We start from the raw sequence: 16935 nt of genomic DNA on the forward strand, positions 1-16935 counted from the left end.
TGCTGCTGAAGGAGAAATATAATGTGGATAATATTGAATAAATATCTTTTCGTCAGGTTAAATACTGATAATTGCTCACCCAAACCACTTTATCTAATCCTCTCCACTTAACCGTCAGACTTGCGTAACCGTCATGTTTGTAGTTTTTTAAACACTTTTTATCCGCGTTTGTAGTTCTAATCGAATCCTCGTCCATCTCGCAATGGGTTGTGGGCAATATCAGCCGTTAGAGTGCGCATCGATCTGCACTTCGGATTCTGACCGGAAATAGTAAACCATCCGGGAATCTTTGGAATACTTTTGTCAACATACTAAGATTTGGGACATACTAATTCTCTTTTCGAATACTATTTAGTAGGGCTGTAATCTCCCAGTCGATTAGTCGATTATTAGTCGATACGTTCTGGCTCCACCAAAATTCTGATTGGTCGATTTTTTGCCGCGTCCATTTCATTAGTTTTGCTGCGTTACCCCCAATTTCCACCGGCTGCGTTACGGCTCCGTCACGGCGGCGGAGTCAATAGGTTTCCATTAAAGTCAATGAGTGTATTTCCACTGAATGCGTTACAGCTGTGTTCCGACTCCGGCGATCCGCAGCCCTCCGCATCAGATACGCAGAGCTTCTATTTTTGCCGGATGCCGGAGCGCTCCGCAGCACTACAGGGCAGAGTACGCAGGAAAAGAAGTCGAGTGACAAAACAGAACAGCCAGAAACAAAATAAAAGATCCGTTTAATTTTCAAAATAAAATATACCGCGCTCATATTTCCCTACACTACACCTTGAAAACGTCATAATGGGCGGAGACAGGCTTGTTTTAACCCCATTGACACGATGGATGAAGAAATGCTGATTATTGAGGTACAGAATCAACCCATCATCTATGACCCCTCACATCCTTTTTATAAGGACATTAAAAAGGATGCGGCGTGGAAAACTATAGCAGAAGTGATTGGTGTGGATGGTAAGTCACTATTTTTGTCCAAGAAATAAAGATAGAAAGCAAATAGCTAGTTATGTACTCGTAATGAGGAGTTATATAGCTATACAGGTTAAATATCGCGCGATCACACCAGAATTCGCGAGATTACATGGGGCCTCGTGACCTCAGCTGTCAGTCATGACCTCAGCCGTTCCGCAACAAATCCGGACCTGGTGGGTATTGACGGACGACGGAACACGGAGCTGTCACGCAGCGGAGCTGTTCCGCAGCCGTAATGCAGCCGGTGGAAATTGGGGGTTAATTTAATCAGTTTTGCCGCGCCGCGTGCATTTCATCAGGTGGAAAGCACTAATTTCTAATGGGGGTGTTTTCAGAGCAGCCCTGTTTCACAGGTAACAGTCTGTCTTCAGAACACCCCCATTGTTTTCACTTATTTTGGTTTAGCCCAACCAACTGGAGAAGAGAGACAGATTGAAGAAGGCTAGTTCCCTTTCGAACGGTCAGTTCGTACTGCGTCTTTAAGACGCTATGGGGATAGGTTCTCCTATTCTCGAATACTGAAGCATTTATAAAATCACGCAGTGCTACTGCACAGTCAAAACGGAGTCGAGACTACTCGCGCGCTATTGGCTGGCCAGTGGCAACTGCATGAACCAATGGCAGAACAGCGTATCTGAGCGAGCCTATGGGCGCTAAGCCCGAGACGCTGAACACAGAAGCCCGCGAACTGAGCGTAAAAGCCCGCGAAGGGCGCCCTTAAAATACGCTGTAATGCCCCAAAAACGTCAGATTTTTCTCCTTCAGCGAAGTTTTCTAATCCTCGCTGATACCTTTTTCTGAAGCTTACCGTGAAAGACGAGCCGTCAGCGGAATTGAGCCAGCCAGCCCGGACCTTGAGAGTCGGTCTGTCTTCAGCGCTCTCATCCAGCATCCGCGAGCTGTCGCTCCTTCTCCCCTGCGCTCGCCGGTGAAAAACACTTCGGTGTATCCTTGAGTACAATTAAGAATACACATGTCACAATTTTGTATTAGGTGCAGCACAACTCTGCATCAGGAGGATGCCCATGATCAGTGCATTACCTGTCTGGGCAAGGCCCACGCTGACACTGCTCTCTCTGGGTCCGGCTGCTCCCACTGCGAGAGCATGCCCATCTCCTCCCTCCGTTCGCGGATCGCGTTCTTCTCAGAGCGCGACCCCGCCCCTCGCGCTCTCCCGCTCCCTTTCCCGTCCGAACCCCGGCGGAAAAAGCGGCGGAGCCAGAGGGCTGACTATACTGAGGCGGGCGAGCTCACGTCGGCCCAGTGCCCGCGTGCCTCGTCCCCGCCTCAGAGAGACGTTTCCCCAGTAACGTTCTCTCGTTTAGACCTGCTTCCTCCGCTCGACGCCGAGGACCTGGTCTCATTCGGCGGCAATGATGAGGACGATCCACACGACGGCTCCGTGTCCCTCGTCGCCTCCGATGCCGAGGAATGGTCGGGCTCCGTTGGCGACCCCACCCCCTCGACATCTCAGCAGCGGAATGACGCGGCTAAGGCTGGTGCGGACACCGAGCTCATCCGTGTCCTCCATAAGGCCGTTGGCGAGCTGGGCCTGGATTGGGCAGCCCCTGAAGAGCCCACACCTAGCCGTCTCGATGAATGGTACCTCCCGGGGCGCCAGCAGGCCCCTCGGCAGAGAGCGGCCCCATTTTTCCCTGAGGTGCACCAGGAGCTGGCGAAGTCATGGCGCGCTCCCTACTCCGCTCGCCTCCGCCCATCCACCTCGCACGCGCTCTCCACCATTGACGGCGCAGTCGAGAAGGGCTATGAGAAACTCCCACCGCTCGAGGAGTCGGTGGCTGCACACCTCTGCCCGCCCTCCGCGATAGGCTGGAAGCCCAAAATCGCGCACCCTTCGAAGCCCTGCCGTACCACGGCGGCCTTGGCGAATAGGGCCTATGCTTCCGCCGGCCACGCAGGCTCCGCTCTCCACACGATGGCGGTCCTGCAGGTATTCCAGGCGAAGCTCCTTCGGGCTATGGACGAGTCCGGTCCAGACCAGGAGGTGTTTCGTGACCTCCGAAGCGCCACAGATCTGGCCCTTCGAGCTACGAAGGCCACCGCCCAGGCCATCGGCAGGTCGATGGCTAGTCTCGTGGTGTTAGAGCGGCACTTGTGGTTAAACCTCACGGAGATCAAGGAGGCCGATAAAACTGCCTTCCTCGACGCTCCCATTTCTCCGAATGGTCTGTTCGGTCCCGCGGTGGACGGTTTCGCGGAACGTTTCACCACGGCGCAGAAAGCGTCCCAGGCGATGAGCCATTTTCTGCCTAAAAGAGCCAGCGCCGCCTCTTCAACTCGGCCGAGAGCTCCGTACCAGCAGCAGCAACCGCAGCGCAGATCTGCGACCGCGACCACACCCGCGCTCGCTCCCGTGCAGCCCCGCCCACCTTATGACCAACGTCAACGTCAGCGTCATCACCAGGCAAAGCGCTTCCCACCGAAGCGTCAGGGCCCCAGACCTAAGATCACGCTGGACCCTGATCACAGGAAGCAGTCCTGACCGGCTGCTCAGGAAGAGAGGAGGGGTGAGCTCCGCCCAAGTTGGTCCGCCCCCCAAAAGACTCCGAATTCTCTCCCCGCGGCCCGTTTTTGTTCCGGCCCGGGAGAAACATATTGTGTTTATAAAAAATGTGAGCAGCGAGCCCGCGCTTGCGCGCGCTCCACTGCACTCTGCCGCTGTTATTGCGTGTTCAATAAAGAACTTGAATGTTCAACAAATGAGTCTTCTTTCTCTTCCGCACCACACGACGGTCGGCGCGCGGCAAAACGCGCCGCCGTTCGACACTATAAAACCCCTGTGCAACTGGGCAGAGGCTTGGAAAGCAATCCCTGGTGTGTCACAGTGGGTTATAGAAACAATTCAACTAGGCTATTCGCTCCAATTTGCTCGCAAACCACCGCGATTCGCGGGCATAACTTACACTTCAGTGAAGAGCAACGTAACCCACGTCCTCAAAACCGAAGTGGAAAGCCTATTGATGAAAGGAGCTATAGAGGCGGTGCCTGCAGCTCAAAGCGAGTCAGGGTTTTACAGCCGTTACTTCCTGGTTCCCAAGAAAGATGGCGGCCTCAGGCCCATCTTAGACCTCAGACATCTGAACAAGGCTCTTATCAAACGGCCGTTCAGAATGCTGACATTAAAACAAATCATTGCGCAAATCCGCCCGATGGATTGGTTTTTCTCAGTAGATCTGAAAGATGCCTACTTTCATATCCAAATTATCCCACGTCACAGACCATTTCTGAGATTCGCGTTCGACGGGAAGGCCTACCAGTACACAGTCCTGCCATTTGGCCTGTCTCTAGCACCCCGCACTTTCACAAAGTGTATGGATGCAGCTCTCTCCCCTTTAAGACAAATGGGAATGCGCATTCTGAACTACCTCGACGACTGGCTCATACTGGCCCAGTCGGAGGAAGAGCTACAATCTCACAAATCTGTGCTACTCAGCCATCTAGAATGCCTGGGTCTCAGAATAAATACAGCCAAGAGCTCGTTGCTTCCCAGACAGAGGATCTCTTTTCTGGGAACGATTTTAGACTCAGCCCAAATGAGGGCGTGGCTGTCAAACGAACGTGCGCTGACTACACAGCAGCTTGCACACTCGTTCAAAACAGGAACCAACAGACCCCTGAGAATTTTTCAGAGAATGCTAGGCCTTATGGCATCAGCTTCTCCAGTACTTCCGCTGGGTATGATGCAAATGCGCCCCCTGCAGTACTGGCTGAAATCACGGGTTCCTCCCCAAGCGTGGCATTCAGGCCAGCTTTGGATCAAAGTGGGCCGCGGCTGTGTCAAAGCCTTGGCCCCGTGGTCGAATCCCCGCCTCTACGAGTCAGGGGTGAGCTTGGGAACAGTTTCCAGACGGATGGTGGTCACCACAGATGCCTCCAACACGGGTTGGGGTGCTCTGTGCGAGGGCGAACCTGCCTTCGGCTCATGGTCGAACGCGGAGTCACGGTTGCACATAAACTGCCTAGAAATGCTGGCAGTGGTGCTAGCCCTCGAGACTTTCTCACCACGTCTTTTGGGTCATCACGTCCTAGTCCGTACGGACAACACGACAGTGGTCTCCTACGTAAATCGCCAAGGCGGGCTCAGGTCGAGATGGCTCAACCAACAGGTCAGACATCTCCTCCTATGGGCAAAAGACAGAATGCATTCGCTAAGAGCAGTGCACGTGCCGGGCAGACTGAACCAGGGAGCAGACATGCTCTCCAGGGGCCTCGTGTCCCCGGGGGAATGGTCCCTTCATCCCCAAACGGTTCAAATGATATGGAATGTTTTCGAGAGGGCAGAGGTCGACCTCTTCGCCTCCGAAGACAACTGTCATTGCCCAATTTATTTTTCAAAGAGCAAGGATGCGCTGGCCCACGAATGGCCCAGCTGCCTGCTTTATGCTTTTCCACCAGTACCGCTTATTCCCCAGGTCTTAAAAAGAATCAGGGAATGCGGGCACACAGTCCTGCTAGTGGCTCCACTCTGGCGAACCCACCACTGGTTTCCCGAGCTGATTCAGCTGCTATCAGCATCCCCTTGGCCAGTCCCGCTGAGAAAAGATCTCCTATCTCAGGCGAACGGGACAATATGGCACCCCCGTCCCAAACTATGGGCGCTACATGTTTGGCCCCTCAAGGGGAGCTCGAGAACCTCCCAGTGAGTGTCCTGAACACCATCGGTGAAGCTAGAGCCCCGTCTACTAGACGTCTCTATGCCCTTAAATGGTCAGTGTTTTCTGACTGGTGTTCAGCCAGGAACCATAACCCAGTGTCATGTGAGATATCACAGATACTTGTTTTTCTACAAGAGATGTTGGATGCAGGACGCACTCCATCCACACTCAAAGTCTACACGGCAGCCATTGCCGCATCTCATATGCCTATAGCTGGCCAATCAGTAGGCAGGCACGACATGGTCATAAAATTCTTAAAGGGAGCTAGGAGGCTTAACCCTCCTCGCCCTCCTACGGTGCCATCCTGGGATCTTTCTTTGGTCCTACGAGCACTAAAAGGACCTCCCTTCGAGCCAATGCAGACGGCTGAACTAAAACCGCTTTCACTGAAAACCGCCCTGCTATTAGCATTGGCATCAGTTAAGCGTGTTGGTGACATTCAAGCGCTCTCCGTGAACGCATCATGTCTAGAATTTGGCCCAGGTGATTCTAAAGTCATACTCAAACCAAGACATGGCTATGTGCCTAAAGTGCTTTCAACACCGTTCAAAGCACAGGTAATCACTCTTTCTGCTCTTCCACCCTCCGAGGATGAGAGACAGTTACACCTGCTCTGCCCTGTTAGGGCGCTCAGAGCATATATTGAGCGGTCCTCCCACTTTAGGCAGTCGGAGCAGCTCTTTGTAAGCTTTGGTGGCCGCACTAAGGGACTGCCGGTCACCAAGCAAAGTCTAGCCAGATGGCTAGTTGACGCAATAGCGCTAGCATACGATACTATGGGCCTTCAATGTCCCATAGGTGTCAAAGCTCACTCCACTAGAGGCATGGCCTCCTCCTGGGCGTGGTCTAGTGGAGTGTCTATTGGTGACATCTGTAGATCGGCAGGCTGGTCCTCACCATCTACTTTTACCAGATTCTACAGCCTAGAAGTCCCTGCACTGCAGGCACAGATCCTTGCTGTATAATAATAAGTATTAACGGGTAACCCGTCCTTATTAGTTAAGCATCTGGGTCTTCATATGCTCAATGCATAACTTAAATTTTTCCCCTTAAATTGCTGGCCTCTATGAGCCCAGTATGAAAAGGGAGATATATATATATATAAATATATATCATGACATGTCAATAACTCTAGTCTTGGGCCCCCTTATAGTGCTCAAACTGAGGGAGTACATACCATTGCGCTTCATAGCACGGCGGGATTAAATAGGCCCCCATAGCGTCTTAAAGACGCAGTACGAACTGACCGTTCGAAAGGGAACGTACTCGGTTACTTAACGTAACCTCGGTTCCCTGAGATAAGGGAAGGAGTACTGCGTAGACTGCCGTGCAATGGCGCTAAAACAACGGGTGACCTTCGCTTCAGTCGAATTAACCTGACGTTTTTGGGGCATTACAGCGTATTTTAAGGGCGCCCTTCGCGGGCTTTTACGCTCAGTTCGCGGGCTTCTGTGTTCAGCGTCTCGGGCTTAGCGCCCATAGGCTCGCTCAGATACGCTGTTCTGCCATTGGTTCATGCAGTTGCCACTGGCCAGCCAATAGCGCGCGAGTAGTCTCGACTCCGTTTTGACTGTGCAGTAGCACTGCGTGATTTTATAAATGCTTCAGTATTCGAGAATAGGAGAACCTATCCCCATAGCGTCTTAAAGACGCAGTACTCCTTCCCTTATCTCAGGGAACCGAGGTTACGTTAAGTAACCGAGTACGTTTTCTTGTATATTATTTATTTAATTGTGAGAGCGTTTTTTCTGCTCTTGATCTGGCTTGTTTAATAAATATTCATTTTTTATTAAAGTGGACGTGACTTTTGTGTTTAAGAGTAAAAGCTTTAAGTTAATAGTCTATTCGTGTCTCAGCCGCGAAGCTGAGCTCAGCTCCTGTTTGAGCTGCACAGAGCGGCTGAAATGATACTGTCTGTCAGTTATTATAATACATATGACAAAAACAATTGTCTAAATTATGTTGCATATTCCTCAAAAGTTCTTGTGATGATATCTAGTTGACAACATAGTACTATATTTTCGGAAGTCATAGGCTATGATATTGCACAGGTGCACGTGATGCAACGCTGTCAGATACGACAGACTTGTGTGTCAGACTCATTTCAGTGCAAAATAATCAGGTCAAAAACTATTTAATATTCTGCAAATAGCCTACTAGTTTTTTATGTTTATTTATAATTAATTTAGGCAGACAACAAGGCTACCAAGTACTGCGCACAGTGTGCAGCTTATTAATGTAAAAAAAAAAATCCTAACGTCATTTTAGTCGAAAATTTCAGGACTTCAGTCGATTAAGATTTTCTTTGGTTGATTACAGCCCTACTATTTAGTACGGATAGTATGCGAATTGGGACGCAGCCTATGGAGTTGTCGCAACTCTGAGCGATACGCGTCATAATCTGAAGACCACGCCCACCGGGGGAGAAAATCAAACCGTCTCCATTGACTTTGCATTGCGTGAAGCGGCCTTTTTGTCATTTTGGACTTATAACAAAAAACTGAACAATGTATAAAAGCTGCATCTAACTACCTAACAATTCCTTGCGCTCAGGCAGTTTGGCGTGACTTTGCCTGGAACACTACAAAGTCGTGAGTCGTGGTTTGAAGTTGTAATTTACGGGCTCAAAAACCTAGCCTGGCTCCGCCCTCCTACGTACTTCCGCTCAATTTTCATTTTCCTTCAGTACTACGTCTGGGACTGCGGTGTATCCTTAGGTTTTCCCCCGAACAATTTTTTACCGGTCCAATCAGCGAACAGAGGGAGTGGCTGAGAGCGATGACGTTGATGTTGTGCGCTAGTTTGAGTTGTAGTTCAGTAATGGCGGCGGTGAAAGATGCGAGTGTGTGGCAGCGCTGACGAATGTCCAGAAGTTAAAAGTGTGGCGAGGTGGACGAGCGAGCGACACCGGTGTGCGTGATTGAGACACACCGATCTCGAGTCCTCTCATGAGGGAGCACGGAGGCCAGGGATGTAGTGGAGGCTAAACGCACGTAAACGCCGTTTACGCACCTCCCAAAATTCGGAAATAGCGTTTACCCACCTCCAAAGTGCGTTTATCCAACCTCTAAATTGAGTTTATCCACCTCTAAATAGCCTACAGTTCCTAAGCCATTTTAAATTAAGCTTATGTCGTTTTAGTTTCATATTGTTCATTTTCATTGTTTGTTGTACAAATAGACGAAGTCTTTCATATTGCGCTGCAACTGTCAGTGTGAGTAGTGGGAAGTTCGGATCATTTTACTGACTCGGATCTTTGAGTCTCGTTCAGCAAAATGAACTAATCTTTTCTCTTTCCGTCTATGGGACTGACAGGAAGAACAAAAGACTCGGATCTCACCTGTCGATTCAGAATCAGAACCCATATGTTGCGTAATGCGCACACGCGGTCAACACAAAATGAACGAATCACTCTCTGAGACAACTCGGTAGTCCCGAGACATATTAAAGATTCGTTCAAAATGAACAAATCATTCATGAACGACACGCAACCAAGATTCAAACATAGATATCCGGCAATTTTTTTTAGCGCCGTCAAGACAGCAGCCGGGCAGCCCTCCTCCTAATGCCAGCAAACGGACTCGGCTTCAAGCCCAAAGTGAGTGAGCTCGGGAAAATAGTACTAAACTTTATGTTTTTGGGGTTAATTTGGTTCACGGTTAGATTCATGCCACTGACTCAACAAGTCACCTCTTCCTTTTCCCATTAGCCAATGTAGGCCTACAAGTAAAATTCAGGATACATTATTATCAGATAAATAACTGGATGTAATTATATGCAGTCTCTGGTATTTAAACCACTGAAAGTTTGTGACAACAAGCTCACTTTGCTAGTCAGCTAGCTAGTTATTGTTATCGCTACAGCCGTTCGCGGGTACGGTAAATGTTTCTATGGTAATAACAGCGAGTTGGACCAATCAGAGGCGTCGCTGTTAAGCTCAGGGCTGTGGGTAGTGTAGTTTTTCTTACAGACCTCTAGCTACAGAAGCAGAAACTTTCGTTTCACAACTCGTGGTCAGTCTACCTCAGATGTTTTAGACATTATGGCTGATAATCTAAATCCTTATGGAGAAAAATCAATGGGAGTTTTACTTCCTGTTTGCGTCTGTAGATTTCTCATAAATTCATCAAAAGTTTACATTCTAAATGCAATCGCAAGCGATCGCTGTCTGCGCCCTGTCATCATCAATACAAAGCTCTCGCTCTTCTTCACCAAATTCATCCTTCTGTCGTTAATCTGCACCTGCCTCATTAGCAATTGGCAAAAACTGTAATCGACAACTATTTTGATAATCGATTTGTCGGCTTGAGTAATTTTTTAAGACAAAAGTAAAATTCTTTGATTCCAGCTTGTTTAATGTGAATATGTTCTAGTGTGTTCTCTCATATGTGACAGTAAACTGAGTTGTGGACAAAACGAGACATTTGAGGACGTCATCCTGGGCTTTTGGGAAACACTGATCCACATTTTTCGGACATATTATAGACCAAACAACTAATCGATTACTTGAGAAAATATTCAACAGATTAATCGACTATGAAAATAATCCCAAATCTAATCATTATGTACATGTGCATTGCATTGGAACCCCTGGATATAAGCCTCCCCTCTCTATCTCTCTTAAATATTTTTGTTCTCTCTGAGAACAATAGCTATCATCAGGATACGCTATACACCGGTAGGCAGTGGCCCACCTTACCGTGACCACGATGCGGTCACCCAGAATTTATAGTTTACCCACCTCTTTTTTTACGACTACACCTCTGACGGAGGCATATAAGGACGAGCGACACCGGTGAGAGAGGACCAGGCCTGGATTTTAAGTTGGGTTTTGTTATGTTTGTGCGCGGCAGTCCTCCGTGAGGGGCTGCCGCTTTTACTTTCATTTTGTGTTTATTATTTGATTAAAAGTTGTTAAACGTTCGCCGGTTACCGCCTCCTTCTTCCCTGAACAAACGAACTCCCGTTACACGGAGCAAGAACAATCACTGCTGTACTGCTTATGTTGTGGTCCGGGAAAAGTCTTTTCGAGCTCGCTCCGTTAGTGGTGAAGGAGTTGCTGAAGCCGTCCGTCTCCCACCACCCGCGAGAAAAACCCAGGCTGAATTATCGACTTTTGACAAACACCAAGGTCGTGTGGTAATGTAATTGCTCTCCGAATCCACATCTCTGAGTTTTCAAGAATATATCACTTCAAAACTCACTGTTTATATCCTTTATAGACCCTTTCAGAGCACTGTGCGGTTGCGTGAGCTGTAATTTGCATTTCTAGACTTGTATTTCTTTAAATACTGGCAAGTGTTTACAAGAGCAAAATATTTCACCACCACTCAAAAAATAAAAGAAGAAAAGCACGTAAACATTTGAATTGGGCTGTTATTCAAGGCAGCATTTATTCTTATCATACTAAGCATATTACATTTTATTGACAGCATACAATCATGTTATGATTGCACGAGATATGCACCACGAGAGCAGCCAGGGCCGGATTAACATAAGGGCTAGGTGGGGCTGAAGCCCCAGGGCCCGAGCACGGAGGGGGCCCGTGATTGGCCGAGAAAATGATTGACAATCGATCGGGAGCACCTAAAGTTTTCCTGTTGGGCCGCTCGCAAAACCACACCACGCCCCCACAAATTAAGCGCTGTTATTTAGGCTACTGGAGTGCTGCGAGTGCATGGGAAAATCAAAAGCCAGGTGAAGAAACGGCGCTACCTGAATAAACCGCACGCGCATCCAGCAGTGGCAGCGCGAGAGCAGCTGGGTCGTCGCTGACAAACTCGTTCGGCGCTTTCGCCGCTCCATTGAAGTCATAACGAGCGCCAGGCAGTCGTTTTATCCATTTGAATTTGATACAAGCTCAACATCATGTGTACAGTAAAGGCTCTGTGGCGAAATTGGCTGAACCAGACTGAAAAGCTCCGACCATGTCTGAACTGTTGAGGTAAATATAGACTACACGATGGCCGTAGCCAGCTATGAGGTCTCCGAGGTCCGGACCGCTGTATTTTTCCGAGGTGTAGGCTACATAGCTAATAAATGTTGTGAAATAATTGACCACCAATAGAGTGCTTTATGTACACATAAGCTGCTGCGCGAGTCACGCGACGCTTCAGTAAACGGTGTGAGATGTAAGTAGCCTATACATTATAGCCAAACTAAACATTTCATATTTCAAACAACGTTCAATGTTAAACAACGAACAGACTATCAGCCAGAGCTCAGCTTTAGGAGGGGAAGAGACAGGGCAAGAGAAGGAAACTGAGAGAAAAAGAATGAGAGAGTGATGAAATGAGGAGAGAGCAGGTATGACCAGTGTTGCCAACTCTGGCAAGACAAATAAGCAACCACAGCTTCAAAAACAAGCCCAATATTATTATATTATTTATTATCATCAATATAATTTATTATCAGTTATTTTGTTATCAATAAATGAGCCTGCAACATTTTAAACTGAAACCTCTCTGAGTTTGAAAAGCAAAAACAGATGTGATTTTACAAAAAATCATCAAATTGCAATAAAGGGCATGAAATATCCTCCAATCAGCAGTGAACAGAAGAGGTTTGGAGATGGAAAAAGTGACGTGAAGGCCAATTTAGTCGGAGTTAGTGCACACATATTAGGTGCAGAGTAGTTAACACGCACTACAAACTGTGAAAAAGACAAGCCCTGCATCTCAATCTGATACTATCTGCCCTAAATAGTATTGAAAATTACTAATGTCACATGCTATTTAGGATGGATAGTATGCACATTGGGATGTATGCATGCACTAAGGGAGTGCTGCAATATAGCCACATATTTATTATAAATTAATTGGGAACCATACCTACTGTTAGTATACTAGTTTTTATTTTTATTATAGCCTGTAATGATAAATATGTTATACAAATATTTTTTTAAATTAAATGAGGTGCCTGTCCTCCCTGTTTCCTCTCCATCTCTGTTCATCTCTGCTGGTGGCATTGTTTGTGGAAATGTATACGTCTATTTACGTCTACTAACTATCATTACGTGCATTTATAATGTCACATTGAATGCAATTTTTCTTCAATGAGGGGGAGAAGGAGGCGGGATGTGAGAACTAATTACTACAGCATTTGTATCATAGCACTGATTGGCTATTAGCTTTGAGAAGACAGTGTCAGTCAATGTATTGGACAAAACAGCGACCATAAATGTAAAGAAATGAAGTTGCTTGTCATATTTCCCTAACAAGCAAACACATTTTTTAAAATAAGCCCAAAAAACTGCAACACGTGTTTTTTTTTACACGACCTGCCATAAAAAGAAGCCCAAAGTCGCGTGTTATACTATGGGTATGACAATCTACTGCCCACCTGCATGGTTTTGAAAGCTTATTATTAAAAAAAATTTAGCCTTCAAACATCTTAAAATGCACATATATAGATCAGAGAAATCAAAATTTTCTTGGGGGACCATGCCCCCAAACCCCCCAAAATACCTCAAATTTGGGACCTCACAGGTTTTAAAACTCCTTAAGGCAGTTGTATATACTCAAAAGTTGTTGCTTTTTCTGGAAACCGGTTTGCTTTGACCTCATATCTGGAGTTAATGCATTTATGCATTTAAGGCCTACCGAATATTAAAATGGAAAATTCAGACAGTATATACTCATTGTATCTCTGTGCTTTGAAGATTTAGTTTTTAAAAAATACTAATTATTTCTGTGGTAGAAAACGTTGGCACTAAGATGGGGGCTACTATGGTCGGCTACTATGGGGGCCCTTGGGTTTGTCATAGCCCCAGGGCCCTACATGTTCTTAATCCGGGCCTGAGAGCAGCGCGTTCCGATCACAAAACTCTCCTCTCCACCGTGAATAAATAACAATCCGAATGTACTAATGCACGAGGTTTTATCACTTAGGTGGTGTGCTCAGTTAATGTGAGAATCAAAGTCGAACGGCGCGTGACCATACGTAACGACCAAACGTTAGTGATTGGTTAGGCAGATCCAGAGTGACTACGTTTACATGGACAGCAGTAATCTAATTATTGACCTTACTCTGAATAAGGCAATAATCTGATTAAGGTATTTACATGAGTTGCTTTTAGAATATTACGTTCATGTTCCCGTTTTACATGTTACAGAACATAGTTTGATTAATGGTACGTCATTACGTCCCCATGCCACGCTACGCTGTCCGGGGTCCAATCATAGCGCGACTTTCGTGGTTTACCTGCGGGTGTCACTTGGACAGTGTGACTTTATAAAAACGAGTGATTTTTATACTTTTTTTATGATATTATGATATATATATATATATATAGTTTTATTTTTTGTAATATTAAATATTGTCTTTCAGGTTTTTTTAAGAGACACTGCCCATCTTGCCTCCTTCTTGACAGCCTACATTTCGAATAATAGTTTTGATAAATGATGAAAATGTGATGAAAAGGTTTCAAAATCGTGATTGTTTGGATTGGTTTTTTTTTCTGCCATCGAGCCACAAGCGTTCACTGAATGGCATATGGCTCGCAAGCCTAGAGGTTCCCGACCGCTGTTGTAAGCAGACAAATATGAATCTGGGATTACAGATACAAAATGATCGTATTTTACTTTTAAAATGAGCATTATTGCAACACAAAGAAAAAAAATATAGAGGAGGCCGTGTCCGAGTGAGCAGAGTTTTTACGGTCTATGAGCAAGACACGCAGTCACGCACCATAGCAACGTCATGGCAACGACATTTCAGACTGAAAGATACGTAAAAGATAAACGGGAATTTAAGCGCATTGTTTTGTACGTGCGGTTATATTAATTATAATTCAAATTCTGTTTTATTTGTCACAATATTATTGATGATTGTTTAGAGGGGCACTTTATATACTTTTGATACGAGCCCCCGAAGCCCTCCCCTCTGCACTTGCCTGGTGTGTGTGTGTGTGTGTGTGTGTGTGTGTGTGTGTGTGTGTGACCTGTCACAAAACGCGGCGGAAACTCCTTCACGACGTTAATAGTTAGATTAAGGTGTGTACATGTCTACAATGCACTTAGATAATGCGACTAAAACAGGCATACTCCACATGTCTTAATTCGATTTTTGTTTAATTCGAGTATGGCTTTAACCGGATTAAGGTAATTAGAAATCGCTGTTTACATGGTAGTTTCTTAATCAGAGTATGGTCTTAATCAGATTAATATCGGAGTATTGTTGTCCATGTAAACGTACTGAGTGACTCTTGGCAGATCCAATAGTTTTAAACTTCAACAGAGAACCCGCCTTCAAGGAAGTAAACGCTTGTCAATGGAGAGTGGCCAGACTCTATGTACAAATGAAATGTACAAGAGTCTGGTAAAACCAGGCTATCAAAAACCTGCCTGGAATGCAGCATAACGTCTCATTCACAAACTCTCTCTCTCTCTCTCTAGCCCTCTCTCTGTGGCATTACCATTAACATACACAGCAAATTACACAAAAACCCTCACAGTAAACAAACATATACACAGTCCTTATGCTTTTCGGTGGTACAGTTAAAGGAGCTGTATGTAGGACTGTGGCCAAAACTGGTACTGCAATCACTTTCAAATGACTGTAGAGCGGTGTATCCCCCCTCCCCCTCCCCCTGACTCGAGGTTGCCAGATAGGCTGCAGGATCCAGCAGGAACGTAGGCTGCTACAAGGAGCTTTCAATGGCAATTGACAAGGTTTTTTTTCTTTCTGTTAATTATGTTTATGCTTCAAGAGCGATGTTTTGTGAAGTAATTATGAATCGCAAAAATTTACTAATGGCGATTGGCCAAATATAATCGTAAATATGAACGCTCGTATGTGACAGTACATTCCCACATGAAAAAATACTATAGTAAAATTACAGCAAAGCTAAATAACATTAGCAATGGTCATACAGGTCAACTTGCAGCATGTTTTGTCCACTATATATGCGAAGAACGAATGAGGAATAATTTTTACAGAGGTAACGTTAGGCTACAGTCTCAAATACGTTTTCACATTGCCATAATAGGCGTGCTAATGTTGTTTTCCTCAGCGTCCCAGCATAATGACAGAGAAACGGGCTCTGATAATGCATTACTAATGTTAGCAATGACGACTCGCCGTTTTTATTTACCAAACAATTCCTTAACGTTACCTTTTCAATTCAATGACCCACCTCCTCCATCTGCGCTACGTTACTTTGCACTAACATGCGAACTTTGTTCGACTGTCATGAATATTTGAAATATCCATTTACATTAAGTACAAGTTAGCCAAACATAGATTAACCTTACCTGTCCAGGAGAAAATTAGCAACGTTGGCATCAGTCTTCAAATTATTCTCCGTTTTCAGCCGTCTCCATCTTTCAAAGGCATCTCCTATACAAATCCTTGTTTTATTTCGGACACTGTCACAACGTTTTTCTGATTCATAACGAGGTCGTTTAGGTTTCGTAAAATTAGACATTGTTTATCCAAAAAGTTTGTAGCTGCAGCTTTGGTAACTAGAGCAGAGCTGCCAACCCGAATGCAGAAACACTACTGACTTCGTGATTGGTAGATAGGCGGAGGGTGGCGCTTCAGGCCAAAACACAACATGTCAACATCAACATCAGTTGAGGGCTGCAACTTCACTTTTAAAATGACAATATCTTGGCCGGACAACCGTTGTCAGTGATATAAGTATTTGAAATTAACATGATTTCTTAATGTCTAGTGACATATCAGGGCCATTTTATGATTAATTGAAATACATTTCTTACATACAGTTCCTTTAACTGATAACTGGTGAACTTTGTACTACGATAAACTGCGTGCGAGCTCTCCCTTTCACTAACGTTACATGTAGACTATAATACCCATCAAAATAGGAGTCCTCCTTATAAGACAGATAATGCAGACCTTTAAACATATCTAAACGCAGAGAAATAAAATGGGAAAAAAATAAATATGGTGAGAGATTAATTTGGAAGCGATGGTTTACAGATCTCAATGCAAACGGGAGAAGCCTCTTGTTACGATCGCAGATGATAACATCCAGGATCAACACTGTTCATGTCCCTCAGGGTAAGATTACATAAATTCACATTTAATCAGTTTAATATGGAGAGATGCACTGAAATGTAGACCTTCGTGTTTCTGACCTAAGTTACACCGTTGCATGAGAACAGTTAGTTATAGTTAGTCGGTTTGTACGTTAGCAGGGAAATGGGGGAATTACTAACTTTAATAGAAATTAGAGTATGACAACCAGAAAATCCTCTCAGGATCCCTGGAATCAGTGTTGCAGTACCTCAGGCACGACGTTTACCATTTTTGT

General features: G+C 45.7%; 1 protein-coding gene across 1 annotated transcript in view; it reads left to right on the top strand.

Moving 5' to 3' along the window:
• The first annotated feature begins 16651 nt into the window (after positions 1-16651).
• The window catches only part of rxfp2l (relaxin family peptide receptor 2, like), a 36634-nt gene continuing 36350 nt past the window's right edge, over positions 16652-16935 (top strand). The window contains exon 1 of the mRNA XM_079813938.1: positions 16652-16682. The gene's annotated coding sequence lies outside the window, so the exon portion shown is untranslated. The remainder of the gene's footprint in view (positions 16683-16935) is intronic.

Source organism: Gobio gobio, assembly GCF_949357685.1.
Source record: "Gobio gobio genome assembly, chromosome: 4".
Classification (NCBI taxonomy): domain Eukaryota; kingdom Metazoa; phylum Chordata; class Actinopteri; order Cypriniformes; family Gobionidae; genus Gobio; species Gobio gobio.